This window comes from Marmota marmota, unplaced genomic scaffold (assembly GCF_001458135.2).
Source record: "Marmota marmota marmota unplaced genomic scaffold, marMar, whole genome shotgun sequence".
In the NCBI taxonomy this organism is placed as follows: domain Eukaryota; kingdom Metazoa; phylum Chordata; class Mammalia; order Rodentia; family Sciuridae; genus Marmota; species Marmota marmota.
This window is the reverse complement of record NW_026000101.1, coordinates 884,831-895,334: the sequence shown is the minus strand read 5'-3', so window position 1 is coordinate 895,334 and position 10,504 is coordinate 884,831.

The following is a 10,504-nucleotide window of genomic DNA, read 5'->3' as shown; positions in this document are numbered from 1 at the left end:
CTCTGTTTCCCCAAGAATAACAGTAGTGTCCTCGTGGGGATGCTATCTGGGAAGCATTTTGGCCAAGAACTTGGAGCATCCGAGGCCCTCGAGTCCAGGGGAGCTGCGATTCTCCAGTGTGGGATGAGACAAGTCCCTCTTGTCTAATCTGGGTGGCTTCCCGGCCTCAGTTTCCCCCTGATAACAGGACAGCAGCCCCGAGAGGCCAGGGCTCTGCCAGACTCCAGGCTGGGGCAGGCCAGGCCCTGTCCCCACGGGGATCAAGTTTCCAGCCCCTTCAGTGGAGCCAGATAAACACAGGGGAGACAGCGCGGCTCCCTGCGCCGCCCACTAACAACCAGATTCCGAAGCCACCGCAGTCGCGGCTGCCCACTCTGATTGCATCTGGCTCCAGCGTCCCAGGCCCCACTGCTGTCACCCTCACGGGACCCTAGGGTTTGGTCGGGGGGCGGGGGGGGGGGGGTGGACGCTGCAAGCCAGGTTCGTGGCGGGGGCGGGGCAGCCCCGCAGCCCCTCCCACAGCAGATGTCTTATCTCTGCCCCCTGCAGCTGCCCTCCCCCGCCATGGTGACTTCACTGGGCCAGTAAAGCTTCTGACTGACAGAGTCCAGGACACCAAGTGGACCCTCCCACAGCTCCCGCATTTTTTGCATCTTAATTCTCTGAGGTCAAGGCCAGTGGCCTCCACTTTATAACCTCTATATTCAATTCTCTGGCTTTTCACTTTCCAGGAGAAATCACATGCATTTGCCAGGCACAGCTAGGTACTGGGCAAACAAGAGCAAGACTTTATCATTTCTGCTGGTGAACTCCTATCCACCCTCCAAAACCCAGTTCAAATACCCTTTCCCACCCCTCCCTGCTACTTGTCTCAGATGACTCCATCACGGGTCTCTGAGCAGATGGAGATGGCGGGGTGGGGGGACAGTCATGCTCCTTCCCTCTTGAGGACCTTCACTGGGTGCTACACCCTCTGCCCCCTCCCACCCACCATTCCTGAGCAGCCAATGCTCATCCTTCAGGTCTGGGCTCAGGGCACCTCCCAGGAGCACAGAGGGCCACCGGAGTTACCCTCAGGCATTATTGTGGTCTGTGATGGAGATGTTTACAGCCTGCACATTTGATTCCTGTTTCCCTTCCTGGAATGTAAATCCTGCGGGGGCGGAATGTGTGGTTTCTATTGTCCTCTATTGGGCTGTGGGGGACCTCGGAGTGCACCTGCTGAGGAGCCCCCCAGCCCCGCGCTCTGCCCTGGTTTCCCAGGCCTGAGTACCTTCCTCCCTGGGCTGCGCATCTCACCACACATTCTTTCTTGTTTTACTCTGTTTACACTATTTTTATTCTGGAATGTTTTATATTGAGAGAAAAGTGCATAAAATATGTCTTTTTTAACAAGCAAATTTAAAGCAAACACTTGCTTACCCAGATCCCATGTAGACTATTACCAGCTACAGGAGTCCCCAGCATGCCCTTCTCCCCCTGCAAAACCTAGCCATGATCTTGATTTTTGATCATTTTCCTGATTTACTTTATAGTTTTGCTATTGACATGGACAGTCCTAAACCCAGAGTTTACTTTTTATTTTATTTATTTATTCATTCATTTTGTACTGGGGATTGAACCCAGGGGTGCTTAACCACTGAGCCACATCCCCAGCCCTGTTTTGTATTTCATTTAGAGACAGGGTCTCGTGGAGTTGCTCAGGTCCTCACTAGGTTGTTGAGGCTGGCTTTGAACTTGTGATCCTCCTGCCTCAGCCTCCAGAGCCTCTGGGATTATAGACATGAGCCACCGCACCTGGTTACTTTTGTCCATTTTTTGAACTTTTGGTGCACAGGATCGTATCGTGTGTAATTTGTGTGTTTGGCTCCTTTGCCCGATGTCGTTTGTGATTCTCACCGAGTTGGAGCGTAGAATTGCGGTTCACTCATTTCCTGTGCCATATGTTACTCTGTCGCACGACAGCATTTATTTATCCATTCTCCTGCTGGGGACACCCAGCCATGCTGCTCTGAACTCTTTTGTCTCTTGGGGTACGTGTGCACTCAGATTTTAGGACATATATTTAGGGTAGAATTTTTGGATCAGAGAATATGCATTCCATTGTTTTAAATAAATAACGCCAAAATATTTTCTAAAGAGAAGTGCCCTTGAAGGGACCCCAGTCTCCTCCTCTTTTTCTTCTTTTGCTTCCTGGTCATGTGATGCACCACCATGGGCTCCTGCCACTGTGTGCTGCCTCGCCACCGGCCCAAAGCAACAGGGTCAATCTGTCATGGGTTGGAACCTCCAAAACTCTGAGCCAAGAGAAACCTTTGCTCTTTGTAAGTTGGTTGTCTCAGGTGTTTGTTACTGTGACAGAGAGCTGACACTGCACCCTCTCAATGCCTCTGCCCTGCCGCAGTCAACCCTGATCTGCTTTCTGTCCCGACAGACTTGCCGTGCCTCTTCTACAGTTTCATCTCAATGGCATCACGTTGCGGGTAATGTTTTGCATCTGGCTTCTTTACTCAGTAAAATGTTTTGAGATTCACCCATGTGTGTTTCATTAGTGTGTTGGTTTTGATTGTGGAGTGGTAACGCATTGTATGGATGTACCACACTTTGTTTATACAGTCACCGGTTGATGGACATTGGATTATTTCCAGTTTGGGGGTAGCATGATTAAAGCTGCTGTCAACCTTCACCTACAGGTCTTTACGGGGACTTGTGTAGGAGTGGTTATGTGGTGATGATATGCCTAACTTCATAAGCTATTTTCAAAGTGTCATTTTCTATCTCCGCAGTTGCTATGAGAGTTCTGTTTGCTCCGCCTCCTTGCCCACATCTGGAACTCTCAGCCAACGTAATTTTAGCCCTTCTGGTGTGTGGACGCTGGCATCTCATTACCTGTTTGCTTATTTGTTACCAGGGACTAACCCCAGGGGTGCTTAACCACTGAGCCACATCCTCAGCCTCTTTTTATATTTTATTTAGGGGGAGGGTCTTGCTGAGTTGCTCAGGGCCTTGGAATATTGATCTCATATCCTGCTAAACTTACATATTAGTAAACCTACATATTAGTTCTAATAGCTTTTTATTAGAATCCGTAGGGTTTTTCATATCTATACTTATTAGTTTTGGAGGGTCTTTTTTTTTTCAAATAAAGATCATTTTACTTCATATCTTCCAATATATACGCATTTATTTCCTTTTCTTGCCTTATCACACTGGTTAGTCTCTTGTACAGTGCGGAATCAAAGCAGCGAGAGTGGGCACTTCATTTGTTCCCAGATTCAGTCTTCTCCAGGAAGGAGGATTTAGCCCTAAGTTCCCCCTGGATCTCCTTTACTGAATTGAAGAATTTCCATTTATTTTTTTTTTGTTTGCTAAGAGTTTCTTTTTAAGTATTTATTTTTTAGTTGTAGTTGGACACAATACCTTTATTTTATTTATTTATACGAGGGGCTGAGGTTTGAACCCAGGGCCTCACACATGCTAGGCGAGCATTCTACCGCTGAGCCCAGCCCCAGCCCTGCATAAGTGTTGAATTTTGTCAATTTTTTTTTCTGAATTGGTTGAAACGCTCATGTGGTTTTTCCTCCTTTATTCTGTCAATATTGTGAATAATGTTAATTGATTTTCAAATGTTACACCAATTTTGCGTTCCTGGGATCAGTGGATATGGTCATTTTATACATTTCTAGACTCATAGATTCACTTTTCTGAAAAATAAAGGCTCTTTCCCTTTCGGTGAGGCATATTGTTCTAGAGTTCCTCCCTCCCTCCTTACCTTCCTTCCGGCCTTTCTTTTTTTCTTTTCTTCTTCTTTTTTTTAATGCACTGTGAATTATTTTTGTATCATTTCCACATATTTAAAGATTTCTCAAAACATCTTTCTGTGAGTGGTTTCAAATTTAATTCTGCTGTGGTCAGAGATCAGACTCTGCATGATTGCAATCTTTTTAAATTTGTTGAGAACTTTTTATGCTTCAGCATATGGTCCATCTTAGTGAATGCCCCATGTGTACTTGGAAAATGTGGATTCTGCCATTGTTGGGAGGAGTGTCCTTGAAATGTCAATTGAATCCAGTCAGTAGATAGCATTGCCCAAGTCTATACATCCTTTCTGATTTTTAAAAATCATTTTTAATGAATTGTTCTTATTACACAAGAAGCAACATGCATCTTATAAGAAAAACTGGAGGATTCGGGTGTAATGAGGTATTTGAGAGGCAGAGATTAATTAGTTGCTGGGTTTTTCTTTTTTTTTTTTCTTCTTTAACCAAGAGAAGTGACAGATGCTGTTAAGAGTAGGGTCACAAAATCATCACGGAGCAGACCTTAGTTAACTGAGAACCCTTTGGTGGGCTGTTTAATCAGGCTATTCATCAGAAGGCAGGGACAGAGGGCTTCAGTGCTTGGGTTTTGGTGCAGAAGCCCCTCCCTCAGACCTCTGCAAAGTAAGTACTGAGCAGAAGCCACTGAGTGCATCAAGCCATGAAGGGGTTGGGGTGTAGCTCAGTGGTGGAGCACAGGCCTAGCACGTGTGAGGTCCTGGGTTCAATCCCGAGCACCAACACCAAAAAAATAAAAAAATAAAAAGCCCTGGAATGTGCCATGATTCTCTGCCTGATGAAGAGGTCCATTCAAAGGATTCCTCAACCAACTCTGGGATTTTGGGATCTGCTTCCATTGCAGAGTGGAAAGAGTAGTAAAGTGGTTCCATCCAAGCCAGGTCTTGGGGCAGAAAAGGACCCTGCGGCCCATGGAATAATATTACCTTGCAGAGGAAGGGAACATCTGGAGGGTTTGGGGGCAGTTCTGGCTTTGCGATCCAGCAAGCGAACAGGTCACTTCCTTACTAGATATGGGTCAGCTACCATATTTGTGCACAGAAAAAAAAAATATTCACAAACTCCATGACTCATGAACCAGGAAAATCTGAATTTCCTGTCCTGTGTGGGACCCAAGTTCCTGACAGCTTCCGGAGGGTGCTCACGTGGACACGGAGAGAAAAGTCAAGGTGCTCCAGAGGTCAGTGACTTCCTTAGGGAGAGAAGGGCAACGGTGACCTTGGGCATGGAAGTGAAACTCGTCGTTAATAGTGGGAGTGGGAAGGACAGCCCCCAATTCATAGGAACTCACCCCTGGGGGAAGAATAGCAGTAGCCGGTGGCCATTTGCTGAACCTGGTTTCAAATCAGGTCCTGGACAGGCAGTTGGGCCACTCCTTACCCCATCATCTCAGGCAGGTCCTGTTAGTGGACTCATGTTAGTAATATGGAGTTGCTAAGGTGAGGAAATCGGCCCTCAGCGCACAGTTAGGGCAGAGCTGCATCTGAATCTCAGAGTCCCATTGCCAAGCTCGGGCTTCTAGCTGGAGAGGTGGCCTGGGCCCAGCCGTGAAGGTCCTGCCTGCCAGACTGTAGAGCGTGGAGTCTGGGTTTCATTCTGAAGGCAGTAGGGAGCCACGGAACATTTCTGAGCAGAGAGAGGAAGTGGCATGACAGGAGACCCCCAGCTCTGAGAGGAAGAGAGGCCACAGTTGGTGAGGAGGCTGCCCCAGGCAGGACCACAGCTGGACCAAAGTGGGCCCCGAGCCCTGGAAATGGGCAGAGGTGGGCAAGCAGCACTTCCGCTACCTGCTGGAACAGGCAGGGGAGGATGGATGGAGAGACGGCGGGCAGGGTCCGAGGCATGGCGGGCGGGTGTGGGGGTCAGGGCGAGGGACTTCTTCCCCTTGTTCCTGGGTAAAGCCCACGGGGAACAGGAGAGAGCATTTAGGAGCAGGGATTCCAGTCCCACCTCGCTGTGTGACTCCGGGCACTTTACTGTCCTCAGCCTCAGTTTCCCCGTCTGTCCACTTGATAGGGTTGGTGTGACCGGTGCTCGAGACCTGCTTGGAAAGGGGGACCCATCTCTCCATTTACACCCCTGGTCCTGTCAGTCCTTCCCCCGGTCAGTCTGGGGGGACCTTTTAAGTTGCATCAGCTGCCCACACGGCTCCCGCCCCTCCTCCGCCGCGTTGGCAGAGCTTACCCCTGGCTTCCACTGCGCTTAGAAGAATATCCAGGCTCCTCCCCCAGGCCCTGCAGGGTCTGGTTCACATTTCCTTTTTGGAGTGTCATTGTCTGTCCTCCCTGGGCCTGGTCCTTCCAGCCACGTGGGCCTTCTCTGCCTCTCTCAACTCACTAAGCTCTCTCCTGTCCATGAGCCTTTGTGAATGCTGTTCCTGTGCCCGGAATGTTCCTCTTTCGTGTCACTGACCTGCTGCTGGGTGACAAACCGTCCTCAAGCCCAGTGGCTTCAAACAGCACCTGTCTGTGGTTTCCGAGGAGCAGTGGGTAGGTCCCGTGGTTCTACCAACCTGGGAAGACCTTGCTTGACCTTGACTGGGCCACACGGGTATGGTCAGCAGCTGAGGGCTAGGGAGGTGCTCTGCGGATCTTGGCTGGGCCCCTCTGCTGCTGGGCTATGGGCTGATGCTGGCCCTGGCTGGCCTCACATGGGAGGGCCGAGACAACCTGGCCCGACCTCTGTGCCCTTTGCTCCTCCCAGCAGGTGCTGTGGTGAAGGCAGAGCCCAGAGGAGAAGCTGGAATCCTGAGGCATGTCTTCAGCCTCGGCCTGGGTCCACCTCCTGACCACTCACTGCCAAAACAAGGCTCAGGCCAAGGCCCGATTCAAGGGTGGGGACAGGTGACCTGGCTGGTGAGAGGTGTGGGACCCAGGGCTCAAGGTCTAAACCCAGGGAAAGGAGGAAAAAAACTAGGTGCCTTTGTCTCCCCACCTTATTTCTAGTATCTTCTTATGCAGTCTCCTCCTTGGACATCCTGATCATCCCAGGGACAGCAGTCTCCTGGACATCCTGGGGACAGCAGCAACCCCCAGTTTGTCGGTTATAGACCTCGTTCGCTTCCTTAGACCACATCTTCTGCCCTTTGGGTCCCCGGGCCCAGCTCATCACCTGGTATACAGTAAGCGCTCGGCAAACACTTGTGCATCAACTAATGGCCCATCATGGCAACATTCCTGTGAGAAGAAGAGTGACCCTGTGCCGTCAGGGGAGGGCACACAGAAAGCAGGTCCTCCCACACTTGCCCTGTCCCTTGTCCCCTGAGCCCACCATCGCATTAGGAACGAGGTGCACAGACTGGCGGCAAGTCTGCAGATCTAGTGCACTGCTGGAGAGGGTTGGACCTCTCTGCTCCAGGGACGGGCTGGCCTCGCTCGCTGGCCTTTGCTACTACAAAGACTCTCCGCCACCTGCTGAGCAACGGTCAGAGCTGTGGGTCCGGAGCTCTGTGGGGTCAGAGTCCGCGGGGGCTGATCAGTGGGGCTGACAGGACGGGCCTGGAACCCTGGCTTCTGTCTCCCAGCTCTGACTCTGCCCACCCAGGCCCACGGGGGCATCCGGAAACCCGCCTGGCTCCCCATTGGGGACACGTATGGAGGGAGTTATGGACCTAGAACCTTCTTCACCCTCCCCAACACGAACGCCAAGAATACTAAGAATAACAGCAAGGGCTGCTGGGCATGTTCTCATGTAGAGTTTGCATTCCTCGGCTCATTTAATTCCCACGAGGACACGTGACCGTCAGCATCACCGCCCCACTGTGCAGGTTAGGGTGCAGGGGGGTGAGGGGTGTGCCCCAGACGGCCCCCCTAGCTGGTGGCCGAGCACTTGAACTCAGCTCTGCCAGCGCCACACCTCTGCTTCTGCCCTTCCCACCCTGATCCTTGTCCCCCGTCATCCGTGAGTTCAGCCACTCAGGTCCCCCCTTGGCCCTCCTCAGCCCCACGATCGCCCCCCCGTCACTGAGTAGCTGCCCCACCTGGCCTTTGGGGTCTGGCCCAGAGCTGGCCGGCGGCTGCTGTGGGGTGGAAAGCGCTGCCTGCCAGGGCCTTTGTCTCTCCAGTGACTGGGACCCCCGTGGTCTCCCCAGGCCCCTGAGAGCCTTCCAGGCTGCAGCCAAGTCCTTGGCAGAGCGGCTGGCCAAGGACGCCGAGTGGAAGCAGATGTGCTGGCCGCCTGGCCCCGGCCCCAGAGGACCTCTGCATCTGGAGCCTCGGGGCTTGGGGAGGCAGCCGGATGGTCAGAACCAGGGTGGGGCCGGGGTTGAACAACGCTGCCTGGGCCCACAGGATGGTCATCTGTGTGCTGTACACCAGCGCTGTCACCAACAGTGGTTAGGGATCCACACTGAGCTTCCCCTGCGTTGTACAGATGGGGACACTGAGACCTGGGGAGGGACAAGGACATGCCAAGGTCGTCCAGCACTTTGTGAACTCGAGTGAGGGCGGGGACCCAGTGGGATGGGACTCCAGCCATCTGGGTCTCATCACCAGTTTGCACCCACAGGTGACCTTGGCATTCACAGCCTACAGGACGAGCCCAGGTGTTCATGCCTCAGCCAAACCCTTGAGTGGCCCCGACACCTGGGCGAGTCCTTTGTCCTGTCTTTTTCTTTTCAGATTTTCCTTTTAGATTTTTTTCCCATGTTTTTCTGGGTGCATTATAACCCTGCATAATAGTGGGGTTCATGGGTACCACTCCTACATGCCCAGAACCTTGTCTTAACCAAGGTTTGACACGTTCACAGTTTTTGCGAGAGCCAGGAGCGCTCCAGCTGCCGAGGCCACCTCTGTCTGGCTCAGCTACAAGCCCTTTCCTCCCCCTGGTGAGCGGGGACCCTCCTGTCTGTCCGTCCCTAAGGAATTGTACCTTGGGCAGCCGTGCACTGGTCCCCTTTCACTTCTGACTTTCAATCCCTCCTGCCTTTGGTGACTGGTTCTCATACACTGGGACCTGGATTTCTAAAACAGGCACAACTGGGACAGACCTGGGGGGTCCCCAGCCTGTCCCTGGCACGCTGTTTGTGAGCATCTTTTCCAGCCTTGAGTGTGAGGCTTTCTGGGAAGAGGAGCCTACCTTTTTCCAGTGGTCCTGCCCCAGGGACTTTTGAGAGAGTCATCTCTGAATTCAGGTGGAAGCCCTGGGTTCAGGTCCTGAGTTTACCTGACATGCTTTGTGACTTTGGACAAGTGCTTCCCCTCTCTGGGCTTTATTATTTCCATCTGAAAATGGGGGCAATAGTATTCTAATGTCCTCCAGGATGCTACAGTATACTTTGGAAATCTGTTTCCTCGTCCGTGTCTTGAGAACATCCAAAGCCAGCCCTTTGAGGTAGGAAGAACAACATCCTCATTGTCTGGAAAGAAATGGACAGTTCAGAGAGAAGAAGCGACTTGCTCAAAGACACACAGCATCCACGAAGCCACGCTGTGAGGTTGAGGGGAGGTTCCTGATTCCTACCTCTGTGGTCATCTCCTCCCTGGGGGACTCATAGTCCTCTGCCAGATCACGTGGGGTCTGCAGGCATGGCCTCCAGTGCCAGGGTCCTCCGCCACCCCTCACAGAGCAGCTGAAACTGAGGGTGAGGCCGAGCACGGACTTGCTTCACCTTCCGACTGGACGGGGCTTCCGAGACTCCGCGGGGTCCTGAGGTCCCTGTCTGCACCCCTGTGGGAAGGGGAGGCCAGCCAGCCTCTGCTGGGCTGCCTCTCTGGCAGGACGCTTGCTGCTCCCTGTGGCGACTGAGCTCGGACTGAGAAAGTGTCCTTGCCACGCCCTGTCCCCTCAGGAGGGTCCAGGCTGCTCCCCAGCATGGGGAGTTCTCTGGCCTCCCTCTCCTCTCACCCCCTCCATGAGGCTGCGACCGGCCAGCAGCAGGTGGGATGTCCTCCCTGGCACCACCAGAGGGCTCCCAAGCTGCGGCTACTGCATCAGCTCATCTTCCCAGAAGGGCTGTCCCTCCCCGTGGGGAAGGGAGGGGGCCTGGGGACAGGAAGATGTGGTGGGAACACCTGAGTGGACAGACTTCTGGCAGAACTGGACGTGTGACCTGGGACCAGTTCCTTTGCTCCTCTGGGCCTCGGTTTTCTCCTCTGCAGGATGGGGACGGCCATCAACCCTGACCAGCCTTACCCACAGGCTTGTGTAAAACCCAGTGTGTGGGGAGGCTGGGAGGGAAGGCCCTGCTGGGAAGAGGCCTGGACACAGGCGAGGACAGTGTGGGGTGACAGTGCATCACCCGGGGTGACCCCCGACACCTGCGGGCCTCCCCAGCACCCTGCAGTGGGGGCCCCCCTCCACCCTGCAGAGCCCCCTGAAGCAGTGGCAGGTCCCTCTCCGTGGCAGGTGCCACCCTGGCCTCAAGACGCTGCTTTTGGGACGTGCCTTTGGGTCCATGAGGAAGGAGACTTATTTCCTTCTGGTGACACATTGAAACATTGTTTTAAAACAGAAAAAACATGGACAAGTTATGAAGGAGAAGGATTCGGCCTGAATTTGAAGACACACACCAGGCCCAGAGGACTCCGGCACCCGCGGGCTTGGGGGTCCCGGCCCTGGGCCCTGCGCCCACCTCGGCCACAGCCCCTCCCGGCAGTTCAGGGACAGGAGGGACCCAGTTGTGTGGCCCTGTGGCCCAACAGCCGGCCTGACCTGTCCCAATCCTGGTC